The sequence below is a fragment of the Gossypium hirsutum genome, chromosome D02 (assembly GCF_007990345.1).
Source record: "Gossypium hirsutum isolate 1008001.06 chromosome D02, Gossypium_hirsutum_v2.1, whole genome shotgun sequence".
Classification (NCBI taxonomy): Eukaryota; Viridiplantae; Streptophyta; class Magnoliopsida; order Malvales; family Malvaceae; genus Gossypium; species Gossypium hirsutum.
Window position 1 is genome coordinate 67,028,519 of NC_053438.1, and position 14,469 is coordinate 67,042,987.

The 14,469-nt window shown below is 34.5% G+C and overlaps 1 long non-coding RNA gene across 10 annotated transcripts; it reads left to right on the plus strand.

Moving 5' to 3' along the window:
• The first annotated feature begins 1,392 nt into the window (after window positions 1-1,392).
• On the plus strand, window positions 1,393-10,718 carry LOC107909022 (uncharacterized). Of its 10 annotated transcripts, none has more exons than XR_005910545.1 (7): window positions 1,393-1,600; window positions 1,790-2,227; window positions 2,310-2,668; window positions 2,772-2,894; window positions 7,448-8,064; window positions 8,274-8,966; window positions 10,500-10,718. It is a non-coding gene; the product is annotated as an uncharacterized lncRNA (long non-coding RNA). The 10 variants fall into 10 exon arrangements; XR_005910543.1 differs by having other exon boundaries at window positions 2,772-2,884; XR_005910544.1 differs by having other exon boundaries at window positions 1,849-2,227; window positions 2,772-2,884.
• Window positions 10,719-14,469: the final 3,751 nt, after the last annotated feature.

The window sequence follows — 14,469 nt, forward strand, 5'->3', positions numbered from 1 at the left end:
CTATGTATGCAAAACATGAAAAACAGAAACACAAAAGACATAATAGTGAAATGTGAAATTAACTTTATTTATTTATTCATCATTCAAATACATAGAAAATAATTACATGTTTACTACAATATGGACACATTTCCCAACATTCTATTCAAGTTAGGAACTTATTTTAGTGTACATTCATTGTAAGTAAATTGTTCATGTTGATCAATTTTCATCTAAGCTTTAGGGGAAAATCTTAGTGGGAGAGTGATTTAGATTGTGTATAGGATTGATGTTACAATTTTGTAGGTAAGTTAGACTTGAACCACATCTTGCACAAGTTGATTTATAGTTGATTACTCTCTAGGTAAGGTATCATAAACGTAGAAAATTTCCAAACTTCATAACCAAGCTTTGATGTCCTCTTATTTTATAATTGTTAGTATGTTAGTCCAATTGTAGTTGAACGAAAATCTAGATAACAAATTCAACGAATTCACATTATCTATTATCTCTACGATGCTATTGAAGCCATTAATGATTCTTTTTGCCTATTTAGATAGTGATCCACTGAACTTCAATAAAGTTATGAATGATAAAAGATGGTGATTAGCCACAGATGAGAAACTAAATGTAGGAGTCATTAGTACTTCTAAAAGGCCATGAAGTTATTGGAGTTATAGTGGATTTTCAAGAAAAAGAATAATAGAAGTGAAGAAGTGGAGAGATGCAAAGTAAAAGCATGGGATTGATTATGACGAGTTTTTGCACCTTTTGCTCATATTGAAACAAATCATTTGCTCACTTCATTGGCGGCTCAATTGAAGTGAAAAAACAACAACTTGATATAAAATTTGCATTTCTATATCGGCAGCATAATCCAAATTAAGGCCAAGAGAATATAAGCAAAATGCTCAAAAAATAATATAAGCAAAAGTTTTTATATTCATGAGAAAAATTAAAGAGATAAATCATATAACTACACTTGATCTTCAATCTAAAATAAAAATATTTAAATTTATTTATTTTTCAAAATGTACACAAATAAATTTAATCAAAATTTAATGTGTGTCATTGTACCAAATTAAAATTTAATGTAATAATTCTTTAAGATGATAACTATTTTTAAAATTTAAAAATTTCGAGTTATGTCGGATTTAGGTTTTTTAAATGATATATTTTTTTAGGTTGAAATTTTTTAAAATCAAATTTTTTTTTGAAAATTATAAACTGGGCTGTCATTAAAGAAAGAAAAAAACAACATAGAAAACCCAATATAATTGGGCTTAAAGTTATCTAAAAAGAAACTACCCAAACAAAAATGTACAGCAGATTTTACCCATAAAAAACTGACCTAATAAAAAGAATTAAATAAATAATAAAACGTTGAACCTAGTTTAATTGTCCAGTCAAATCAGACAGCCTCGAAGCATTTAAAATTTCTTCTTTTCATACTGAATCGTCACATCTGTCTGTGACATAACAAGTTCCCAAAAACCTTTTTTCTTCATTCCTGTTACCATTTTCAAGAGTCTTCTTCTTTGAAAAATTTCCTTCAATCTGGATTTCTTGGCCATTCTTCTACCGTCACTCCTTCGTTGTGGAACAACTCATCTCTTACCAGGTATCTCTCATTCTCAGTTGCTAGTGTTTCCTTCGCTATTTCGTGGGCTTGATAGTTCTCTGATTTTTGGATGAACTGGAAACTGACTTCGTGGAATAGCAAACTATGATTTTTTATATCGTTGATAACTACTCCTATGCTTGATTTATCCCTTTCTGCCGATTGACATTTTTAATGACTGTTTTCGAGTCTCCCCTTATTGTGGCTGATCGGAGACCCAGTGAAATTCCCAATTTGATTGCCTGTAGACAAGCTAAAGCCTCTGCAAGGAAAGGAGATGAGACATTGGGATGAAGGGACGTTTTTAAAACTTTCATCTCTCCTCTCCTATTACGTGCAATGACCCCTGACGCCGATCTGGATCTATTTGCCTCGAAAGCTGCATCAAAAAGGATTGTGTCCTCCGGCTCCTCTTCCGAATGTTTCTGTAGTCTATCAGTCCCCCAGGTATGTTTTTCTTTACCCATCCCTTCAAGTTCTGCTATATAGCTTTCTATTTTTTGTGCAAGAATCCTTCCTGAAAGATGTTTTCTTTCATGTACCAACTGATTACGGGAGTTCCATATGACCCATAAAGCACAGCAAAATACCAGATTCTGTTCTTTGGTACCTTTTTCAAGAACCCATGTAAGCCATGTTCTAATGTTTTGATCTGAAAAAATTGTAACCCAGCCCATGCTAATATTCTGCCAAACTTCTATACTTGTAGGGCATTGTCGAAACAGATGGAAGCTGTCTTCTTCGCCGAAGCCACATCGAGGGCATCTCACGATTGTGGTTATTCGCTTATTTGGTAGGTTAACTAGAGTAGGCATATAGTTCCAGGATATCCGCCAGACTAGCAGTAGGATTTTTGATGGAAGTTGTAAATTCCATAGCTTTCTGTAGAATTCTTTGAGCTCGGATTGTAATAAATTATTAGGAGACAAAACATCTTCTTGTAATAGTTTGTAGGCGCTCCGAACAAAGAACTCTCCAGTCGCCTCTCCTTTCCAAACTCTCAAATCTTCGCTGTCCGTTTCTGCAAGTGGTATCTTCAAAATTTTCTGAGCTATGTCTACTTGAAAGGTACTAAAGATAATCTCCGTTTTCCACTGCTTACTTGTGCCATCAATTAAGTCTGATACTGTTTTTAGTTCCCTGTTCACATTTCCATTCTGCCATGTACTAGGTTCGATCCCTGGAATCCATCGATCTGTCCATATGGAAACATTATTTCCTCTTCCAATTCTCCAACTAAGCCCCTGAATAAGAAGTTTCTTTGCTGCCCAGATACTCTTCCAGGTAAGAGAAGGTAAATTTCCCAGCTCTGCTCTTAAAAAATCTGACTGTGGATAATATTTTGCTTTAAGGACTCTGGCTAAAAGTGAATTTGGATAATTAAAAAGACGCCACCCCTGTTTGGCTAATAACGCAATATTAAACTGACTGAGATTTCGAAAACCCAAGCCTCCATTTTCTTTTAAACTGCACAGATTATTCCATAAACACCAATGAATTCCCCCTTTGCCATGACCCCTTTCCCACCAAAACTTTGCAATAATTGCCTCCATTTCCTCGCATGATGTTTTTGGAAGTAAAAAACACGCCATTGAGTATGTTGGTATGGCTTGTAGGACTGCTTTAATGAAAACTTTCCCACCCTGCGATAAAAATCTCGTGCTCCAATTGTCAATATGCTTCCTTAGTCTATCTTTCAAAACCTTAAAAGAAGCCTTCTTTTTTCTTCCAACCATGGTCGTCAAACCTAGGTAACGTTCTGGCTCGTTTGAACTACGGATTCCTAGCAGGTTTACCACCTGAATTTTGTCTACTTCGTGTTTTTGCTGAAGAAAATGGATGATTTGTCCATATTAACACACTGTCCTGACCCTTTTTTGTACTTCCTCAAAATATCCTTAATTGCATTTGCCCCTCTACTTGATGCCTCCCCAAAAAGAATGCAATCATCTGCAAATAACAAATGGGATACCTGTGGGCCTCTTCTGCTTACTTTGACCCCCTTCAGAAAACCTTCATTGGTTGCTTTTCTCATAAGGCTAGAAAGACCTTCCTCGCATATTAAAAAAAGAAATGGACTTAAAGGATCCCCTGTTTGAGTCCTCTCGATGGACAGAATGATTCCCTGATATTTCCATTAACCACAACTTTATAAGAAACAGTAGACATGTATTTTATAATTGACTCAATCTAGCTTCGAGCGAAACCCATCTTATACATTATTTTTTCAATGAAATTCCATTCAACTCTATCATAGGCTTTGCTCATGTCCACTTTTACCGCCACATAACCTTTTTTCCCTACTCTTTTCTGTTTTAGGGAATGCAAAATTTCATAAGCAAGAAGAACATTATCTGATATTAGTCTTCTCGGCACAAAAGCACTTTGTGCACTATCAATGCATTTATTAATAACTCCCTTAAATCTGTTCGCAATGGCTTTTGCCATTATTTTATAGATGACACTGCATAAGCTAATAGGCGTAAAATGTGACATGCTAACTGGATTACTATTTTTTGGAATGAGCACAATATGAGTTGTGTTAATTGATCTAACCTCCATATCTCCATTCAAAAGCTGTGGACAGAAAGTAACAATGTCCTTTCCAATAAAATGCAAGCACTTTTGGTAAAATAAAGTGGAAATCCGTTTTCGCGTGGAGCTTTTGTGGGCGCCATTGCGAACAAAACCTCGCGGATTTCTTCACCTGTGAATGATGCCATCAACTTTTTATTTTCCTCTTCATGGATGCATCGATCAATGCTCGAAAGTAAAAACTCCAGATTAACCTGATTCTCTGATGAAAACAACTTCTGAATGTAGGACCTTGTAATTTCTTCCATTTCCTGGAAATCTCCCGTGACTCTTCCATTTGCTTTTTGTAACATTCTGATCTTGTTTTTCCTCTGTCTTTGGGTAGCCTGGCTATGGAAAAAACCTGTATTGCGGTCCCTTAATTTTAGCCAATTTAGACGGGCCTTTTGCTCCCAATACCTTTCCTCCTTCTCAAACACCATATATAAATTAATTTTCGTGTCGATCAACTCTGCCAAATTGTTGTCATCCCTTTTAGCCTCGAGCAACTTTGATAGCTTTGCCTCTAGAAATTTCTTTTTTCTAGTTTTTGTGTTACGAATATTCGTAGCCCAACTCTCAAGCCCTTTCTTTAAGAATTCCATTTTCTACAGAAAATTTCCTGTTGCCATCTTTCACAATTGTTCAGCTTCAGCAATGAATGTGTCCTCCAAAAACCTCCAGCGTTCAATTCTGAAAATATTTCTGTTTTGTCTTGCTTCCATCTTTGTATTAATTAAGATAGGAAAGTGATCCGAAAACTAGTGAACCAAATGTTGAGCTTTGACATCAGAGAACAATGAAATCCACTCCGTGTTCGCCACCCCTTATCCAACCTTTCCCGTATATTAGTCTCCGGAAGATTACCTCTTTCCCATGTGAACCATCTTCCCAGATAACCCACATCATTTAATTGGCAAAACTCCAGAGCTTTCCTAAACAATTCCATCTGTTTTTCATCTCGGGGTAAGCCTCCCTTCTTCTCGTAACTGTCCATGACTTCGTTGAAATCTCCACATATTAACCATGGAATGTTATTTCCATTAAAGAGATTTTTCATAACCCTCCATGAATCTTCCCTATCATGTGCGTACGGGGTGCCATAAAAACCTGTAAAACGCTACATCACCCCCTCTCATCATCATGGATTATCACATCAATGTCTTTTAGAGAAGTTCTGTAAAGAAATATTAACATCATTCTTCCATGTCAAACATATTCCCCCTTTAGTTCCCTCTACATCCACCTTAATACCAGTCACAAAGCCACATCTCCTTTTAACTTTTTCCATCTGTTTTACACTGAGTTTAGTCTCCATAAAGAAGACTATTTGGGGATCACAAGTCTTCAACGATTGTCGAAGCCTTCTTACTATCCGTGGACTCCCCAATCCACGGACATTCCAACTTATTATTTTCATAATGTTCGGTCGGCTTGCCTCTTGGCAGTCGCCGATGTAAACTGATTAAGGTCTGTTAATTTTCTATTTCTTGTCGAGGGGAATGACTCATCATACTTTGTTTGGCCATCACTCTCACTCCTAGATCTTTTTTTTCCCTCTTCACCTGCTAGGGCTATATCCTCCAAGTTGTGTTCCATCGCCTGTTGATCATTGTTCGTCATTGAACTAGCCTGTTTTGCAGTAGCTTTTAATAAACCCCCATCCAGATTAATCCCTAGAACTGGGTTTATAATCTTCCCAACTTTATTTTTTCCTCCATTCCCCTTGGTTCGTTCATAACTTACCTGTTTACCTCTTGAAACCCGTCTGAGTCTCCCTCCCATTCCTATCTTAGCCAGACACTTTTCATAGTCAAAGCTCTTCGAGATTGTGCTCTTATTGATAAATCCCATCCCATCTCAGTTATTTCCACTCTAACCATCATTTTTGCCTCACAAAACGGGTCATTATGGCCCAACTTTCCACAAAAGAAACAGAAAAGAGTTAGTCTTTCATATTTAAAATTGACATATGAACGTCTCCTACCATATTCAATTAACATCTTCCTCTTCAGAGGGCGTCGTATATCCACCTGAACCCTCACCCTCATGAAATTTCTATTTTCTTTCCTTAGATTTGGCACATCGTATTCCATAAAGGACCCCAAGAAATTCCCAAGACTCACTGTTAATTTTTTCGAGTACAAACCAATAGGCACTTCATGTATCTGTACCCAAAAGGGGGTTAGAATTAAGGGGACCAGTATCGGATTCTCCCCCATCGCAATTTATAAAGTATTAATAGATGATTATTGAAAGTCCACGGGGAACCTTTCAAAACCCTCTCCATATCCATAGAATGAAAAAATTGAAACAAATACCTTTTATCCCCAGATCCCGAATGCAAACTCCTCGAACAGGAAGCCACAGATTTGCCATAGTGCTTTTCATGGCTGGAAAGTGGATTGTGCTAGCTATGATAAAACAACCCACTAATTGAAAAAACTCTTCCCTTCTTCCCATACCTGGGTTTTCTTGAATTTTAATAACCTCATCTTCCTCTTCGTTGATCGATAATTGGGCTAACTCGTTTTCCATGTTGGCAGGGACAAACACTCCCCAAAACCAGGAGAGACCAAAGAACAAAATCTAAAAACTTGCAGAGGCGGTAGACACAAACGTGCTAGGGTAGCAGACTTTAAAATCAAAATTTTAATTTTTAATATTTTACAATAAAATGAGATTCAAGTAGCAACTCAGGTAAGTAGAAATATTGGCTAACAGGTCGGTATACCTTCTAGAAGCTTCTAAAATTGAAATATTCAGCAACCGTCGTAGATTCTCAGTAATATATAAATATTATTTTTTCTAAACAACCAAAAAGCCTCAAATCAAATTTCATGTCTCTCGGTATCTCCTGTCCTGTTGAAACCATCCCTGACTTGAAACATGTCGTCCGACGGGAACGTCAACGGCGGCGTCGGCGCTAACTCCCTCCTCGTTACCAACAAACCTTTCTTCTGCTACCAATGTAACCGTACTGTCACCGTCACTATAGCGCCTTCCGATCCCTCTTGTCCCATATGCCACGGTGGCTTCCTCGAAGAATATGAAAACCCTATCCCTAATTAAGCTTCCAACTTTCGTAACTCGAATCCATTCTCCCACTCCTCGTCGTTATCAGATCCGTTCTCTTCCATCCTCCCCCTTTTTACGGCTATGAATTTTTCATCATCTCCTGCTTATGTTGACTTTGAGAGCATTGGCTTATTCGAGTCGACCGTGACAACTCGAGCTGACCCGTTCGCTTTCTATCCGTTTACCTTCATTTAGAATCATCTCAGCGATCTTCGTTCAAGCGGGGCGCAAATCGAGTTTGTGATCTAGAACAGCCTATCCGAGTCAGGCTTTCGGCTTTCGGCAAACCTCGGGGAATATTTCATCGGCCCAGAGCTCGAGCAATTGATCCAATAGTTAGCCGAAAATGATCCGAACCGGTACGGGACCCCACCAGCATCGAAGTCGGCCATCGATTCGCTACCATCGGTGAAGATAACAAAGGATCACTTGAGTTCAAAGTCCAAGCAGTGCGCAGTTTGCATGGATGATTTCGAGGAAGGGATTCAAGCGAAGCGGATGCCCTGCAGGCATCTTTATCATAAGAATTGCATATTGCCGTGGCTGGAGCTTCATAATTCGTGCCCTGTGTGCCGTCACGAGTTGCCTACGGATGACCCTGATTACGAGAGGAGGGTTCGTGGGGCACAGGGGACTAATGGAGTTAACGATGGTGCTGATACTGGTGGGAGTGGGCGGAGGTCTGCAGGGGATAATCAGACGGCGGAGAGGAGTTTTAGGATATCGCTGCCTTGGCCATTTCAGGCTCGAGCGTCTGGCTTAGGATCAGCTGATAATGCGGAGACCAGACAAGAAGATTTGGATTGATGATCGTGAGTATTATGTTCACTCATTACTGATTATCATGATAACCCTTTTTCTTGTGTTCTCTAAGTGTTGGCATTCAATTTAGGGCTGTTGAGAATTTGAATTATAGTTCAATTTCTTATGTATCATGTGTGTTGTTCAATGGTGATCAAATGAGTTTACCATCTAATATGGTGAAGCTGGTCGTCTGAGTTTTGGGTATTTTTGGTTACAGGCCTTTGGTACATTGTTGGGTATGGCAAAGTCATACAGGAATGTGGAGAAGAAACTGAGAGCGCCTGCTAGGCATGACAACAAATATCGAATCTTTGAATGTGTGAATTGTGATTATGATCTTTTAGTCATTGAACCTGGTAGCATTTGACCAATTGTTCATGTAATATTTGTGAAAATGATAGGACATTATTAGTCGAAATAATCAACTTTATGCATTCTTTTCTTGGAAGTCCCTAACTGTGTCTATTATGCCTGCAAGGCTTTTCAAATTCTTTCCTTGCGTTTTGTTGTTGATGTAATGGAAACTATGATGCCTTCCAATCCATCTTTATTTTATTAATATTTTTAAAATATCACTATTTAGAGTTGCTGGGCTAGAGCTAAAAAAATCTGAGAAACACTGCTGTCATTATCTATTATAGTGGTGCAGTTTTTATAATTGTGAAGGTATAGATTAAGGTATACTTTTTTTGTGTGTGTGTTCATCATACATTTAATCCTTATCTTAAAATTTTGAAAGGAAAGGACAAATCTGAAGTCTGAACTTAAGCAACAAAAATCATTCCTTGCTGTGTTCTTTTAGATAACCAAATTGTAACTTCGCATATTAACTCCTATTTTCTTTTTCTTCTAGACATTTTATCCCTATCTTGACAAGGACTAGATGGAAAGGAGAAGATATCTGACCTTGGTTAGGCATCACAAGATTTCTTGTTATGCTCTTTCAAATAACTAAGTTTAAATTTTCTGTCAACGTGAAGATTGTAAAATTACTATAATAATCGAGGACATGTATGTGTCTTTTAACTTCTCTTGCACATGCTGGATTCCGTCTTATGTTTACTAATAGCTTTTTCTATTGTGTTAAGGATGCATCTTTCTGTTTGGTGACTTAGTTCTATTGTTCTTTATATGGATTATGGGTGTACTGGTTTTGTAGGTTATTAATGAGTTATTTGTTTTATGAACTTAATGTTCCACAACTGTGTAGTTGTGATATAATATTTTGTGACCTTTTTTTTTTTCAAAATTCTATATGCTTCTAGTTGGTATATCTTTCAAAGAATTCAATGGATATTAGCTGTCAAAAGTTTGGTGGTCTATCTTGCAGGATTAAGTTGGTGGGAACTAATATTCTATAAATATTGAGTAACAAGGTGAACTTTTGCATGTATGTGATAATTCTTTGAGCATAGTGAAGGTAAAAAATAGAAGTATTGAAAGATGAAGTAGCTGAAGTTAGATGTGTTTATAGAAATATATAGGGCCTTCTGATATCCTTCTGGAATTCTAGTAACTCACTGAGGTGTTTCTCCAACGTAAGAATAGAAGTTTGATTTTTTTTTTTCGGGGGGGGGGGGTTGTTACTGGGTAAACGAAACATGTAAAGAAGTGAGATAAACGGGATGGTAGTGAATGTGAGGAATAAAGTAGAAATATAAGCTCTATACTTCCAGTAACCTTCTGGCACTAACATCATATTCAGTGGAAGAAGAGACTCAAGGAAAGTTCTGATGTTATGTAACTTCTAGCTGGTGTTACGTGTTCTATAGTATTTCTGTCTTTAATTTTGTTTCATTGTTGAGCTTTCTGAAGAACCTCCTAGTTGCTGGGGTCTTAAGCTGTTTATATTTTATTTAGTTATCTGGCTGAGATGTTATCTTTTAGCTTTTGATTGGTTGGCTTTTGTACTGTTTGTCTTCCTTGCATTACATACTGGCCAACATCTATGACTGATTCTTAAGTCCTGTTGAGATGAGATAAGAGGACATCTGAAATACAATATGCTTGAGTTGAATTTTTTGATCCCATGTTTGCTTGATAAGCTGACATAAAGAAGCATCCTTCAACCTCCAAGTTAATCGCAACCTTGTAAGGAGTATGAACCTTATTCTTAATAAGCAATTTTATTCAGCTCAAGAGACATAATGTTAATTATCAAGGTCTGCACTTTTTTGGATACATGATTTTGCTCTGAAATGGGAAGTGGAAAGATGAGGTTGATGCTAATGTTTTGCCATTAAGTATATTCTGATATATACACACAAAATCTGAGATACCTTCTTATGGTGGCAGTTACTTGCATGGTGCAGTAGTATTTTCATTCGATATTTGTGGTTCTGAGTTATACATAGCTGCCTGCATTTTCATAGACAATTTGAACATACTTTATATGAGTCATATTTGCAAAATGACATCCTAACTTGAATGTGGTATTTGGCAGCTTGAAATCCAGCAAAACATCAGCATTTATTTCGTGGGCACATGATGATAAGAAACCTCTTTCAAAGTTGGGAAGCAGAGTTTTGTATAAACATGGAGAATTGAGATCAGTATGGGTTATGTTTAAGAAAGTTCTAGTCTTGTATTCAGCATTATATGTACATTTATCTGAAGTTTTTCACAGCTTTGTTTATCAATGACAGCTTACTCTTACTCTTTTCATACATTCTTTGGTCCCTGCCCAATCCTCTTTCATCCCAACTCTATGCAGTTTTGTATTGGAAGAGATCAGTAAGTAGAATCAATGAAGAAATGTCATAGAAGTTCAGTTTACTTAGCTATGATGTTCTCAAGAATACGATCTTTTTATGGACCTTCCAAACAAAGAAAAAGTAAATGACTATGTTATAGATATGCTGTGATGTGACTGTTGTTTCAACTAGGGAGTAAAGTGTATGTTGTTTCCTCTCATTTCCCCTTTGCCCCTTCCTCCCACCCCTATCTTCTCCATTTTCCCTTCCTTTCTTTCCTTCTTCATCACCAGAGTTCTTACCGCCTCTTATGTTGGTTCTCGATTCTTCCTCAATGGAAGATCTTATTGAGGCACTTTACCTCTTCCTTGGATGTGATTGTTTTTCTTCCTTTCTATAATTGACACCCTGTGATGATTTTTCAGGTTTGCTTGGTCTGTTGTGAGACTCAAAGCCCTATGTTGGATCTTCAGTTTGAAGGTTGATGACATATCGTGTTGGCTTTGATATCACAAAAACCTCGCCGTCGGCAGGTCTCCTTCGTCCCTTCTCATTTGGTATAACCTGGCTTTTGGTTAGCAGGTGCATATCGAATTTCTTTGACGTGTTTAGCTCAGGGCTTTTGTTTTTTTCTTGTTTTTGGAGTCGTATGACCTTTCTTTTTTAATAATATTCACACTAATGAAAATTCGGGGAAGAAAACAATTGCGGAAAGCAAGTTATATATGGTCTCTTCTACATTAAAAAAATAAGTAAATTAATCTTTGTACATTAGATCGAAAAATAAATTAAATTTTTTTGTTAAAATTTTTTTCTCTTTGTACTATTAAAAACTAGCTTAGTTGATAGAATAATTAGACTGTATATTTTATAAAAATTAATTTTTAATAATAAAAATAGATAAAATTTTTAATAGAATGATTAATTTATTTTTTATTTTAACGTATAAAATTTAATTTATTTATTCTTTTAATAAAAAAATTAAAATGTATTTTGACTTCTATTATAACAACTTCCATAATACATTGATATTAACATAGACATAATCCCAGTCCAAGTTGTTGGATTGGAGACTTGAAGCAGCTTCACTGCCACCAGACCGAGCCTTGCAAATGGGCTCTGTTTACTTATGGGTGTTTACTAGCTATTGTTTTGGAAAGAGAGAGAGATGGGAAAAATAGCTATAATCAAGTTGAACGTTTACGTTCTCCAATGAGCAATACGATGTCTTTGGTCCCCGACTGTGGAACTTATGCCACAGGCATATTACGTTGGTATTATTTTTTTCGAAACAATTTATATAGTCATGTTATGTTTTTCATATCATTATCTTATTTCTACAATCCTAGAGCTATCTAAACACACATAGAAGAACCAATGAAAAGTTACCTTGGGTCGAGAGGGTAAAACCAGAGAATATAAAAGTGTAGGGTTTTGTTTGAGAGAATATCCTTCCCCACACACCACACTCAACACAGTGTGGCCAAATGATTTTGAGGCCATTGTTGTTGGTGTCAACATGCCATTGGTGTTCACATAAGCAATAATAATCCAATCTGCTATGTGCCATGCATCTTGATATGATCGATATGTGCTGCCAAATGTCATTAGTCCTTTTCATAAATGCCTCCAAAAACAGGTGGGAGCTGGGCTCCTCCAGCTTTTTAATATGTTCATTTTTGTGGCTTAAACTATGTTTCCTAGTCCATCGACCACTTATTTCATATATCCCCATTATCATCATTATTATGTATATATATATTTGCATAATGATTTATTTACTCTCTACTTTTATCAAAAAGTTATTTTAATTTTTATTTAATTTTTTATTTTCTTTAATTGTTTATCAAAATGGTCTAAAATAAATAGAAAAATTAATGTCTATCTATTTTGTTGATGTAACATTCACGTGAATTGTCACATAGACATCATGTTAACAATTAATTATTTTTAAATGTTAAATATTTAAAAAATTAAAAAAGTATAAAAATTATCAGTAAATATTTCTTAATTTTTTTAAAAAATAATTGATTGCTAACGTGACATACACGCAAATTGTTATGTGGATGTCACATCAACAAAGTTAACAGATGTTTAACTTTTCAATCTATTTGAAGATGATTTAACAAACAATATAAATTTAAGGGTGAGATTAAAAATTAAATAGACACCTAAAATGATTTTTCTTTTAAAAAAATTTTGAAAGGCCAAAGAAGCCATCATGCTTGTAATTCTTATGTTAGTTGTGTAAACTACATATAACACAGATTTTAAATATGTTAAAATTAGAGATTGAAAAAACAATACTATAAATGTGTCATGCTATTTATATTTATTTGTATAAGATGGTAAAATCCTAAATAAAAAGAGAGAACATATAAATAATAAATTAAAATTTTGAAAAGAGGAATAGTAAGGAATCCCCTATGCTACACAAATTAACAAAATTTATGTCACTGAAGTGGGACTTAACTAGGAGAAATAATAAATTTTCTAACATTTAAAAATAAAATGTATTGCACATTTTCAAGTAATGCACTGTGAATATATAATACATCAAATTTTAAGATCTTTTGGCCTATTATCACATTGTTAATTGTTTTATATATTTAAAAATATAACCATTTCCATCATTTGATAGTAATTTTTTTTTAAATTATTTTTTATGAAAGAAAATCTTAAATTTAAAATATTTTCCAAAAATATTATAGTTATTTTTTATTATCTATAATTATCTTAACTGAATTTTAATTAATTTATAAATAAATAGATACACAATAAAAAAAACATAGATATATGTATTGATATCAAAATTCATAATGAAAGTTTAACATTTTTCAAACAAATAGTTTATATTGAAGGTAGGGGGTGAAACTAGAAAATTTAAAATTTTTTTAAGGAGTTAAATGAAAAATTTTTCATTTTAGGGAGGTCGGGTCCTATCAGCCTTAGTTTCTCCCTTGATTGAAGGTTCAATGAAACAATTTAAATATAATTTTTTTAACATAACATAAAATCACTAAGCAAAATGTTAGAATTAAAAAAAAAACCTCTTATCAAGAACATGTTAATTTTATAAAAATAAGGTTCCAAAATGTCAAATGAACATAACACAATCAAATGAAGAAAACATGCATGATAAATGAAAAATTAAAAGATATTAAGTATGAATCCAGAAATAGGAAGATATGATATATATATATAATGGTTAAATATAATGAATTAGTATAAGAAAAATTTTCATAGTATTAGAAGACATTATTATATGTTTAGCATCATAATATTTTATTGGTACTAATTTATTAAAAATTCATGTTTTAATTAAAAATATTGAAATTAATATCCTCAAAAAAAATTCAATATGCAATTTTTTTTATGAAAAAAAAAGAATTGCATATTGAATTTTTTTTATCGAAACTAATTTTTAAAAAATATTTATTAGGAAAGAAGTCTTTTAATATATGAAATTAAATAAATAATTAGTAACAGATTAATATATAATACGTAATTAATGAGTATAAAAACTTAATTATCATAATGTTGTAATTTTGTAACCTCTAAAATTATCTTCTAATTTTGTACTAATATTAAAAAAATACGATCTTATTTGCTCTTTTTGAGACAATACCTAAAACTACCAATAGTCACTCCCTAATCCATAAATAAGAGGATAATGTGCTTCAAACGCACTCAAACCCACGTCTTCCTGCATTGACAATA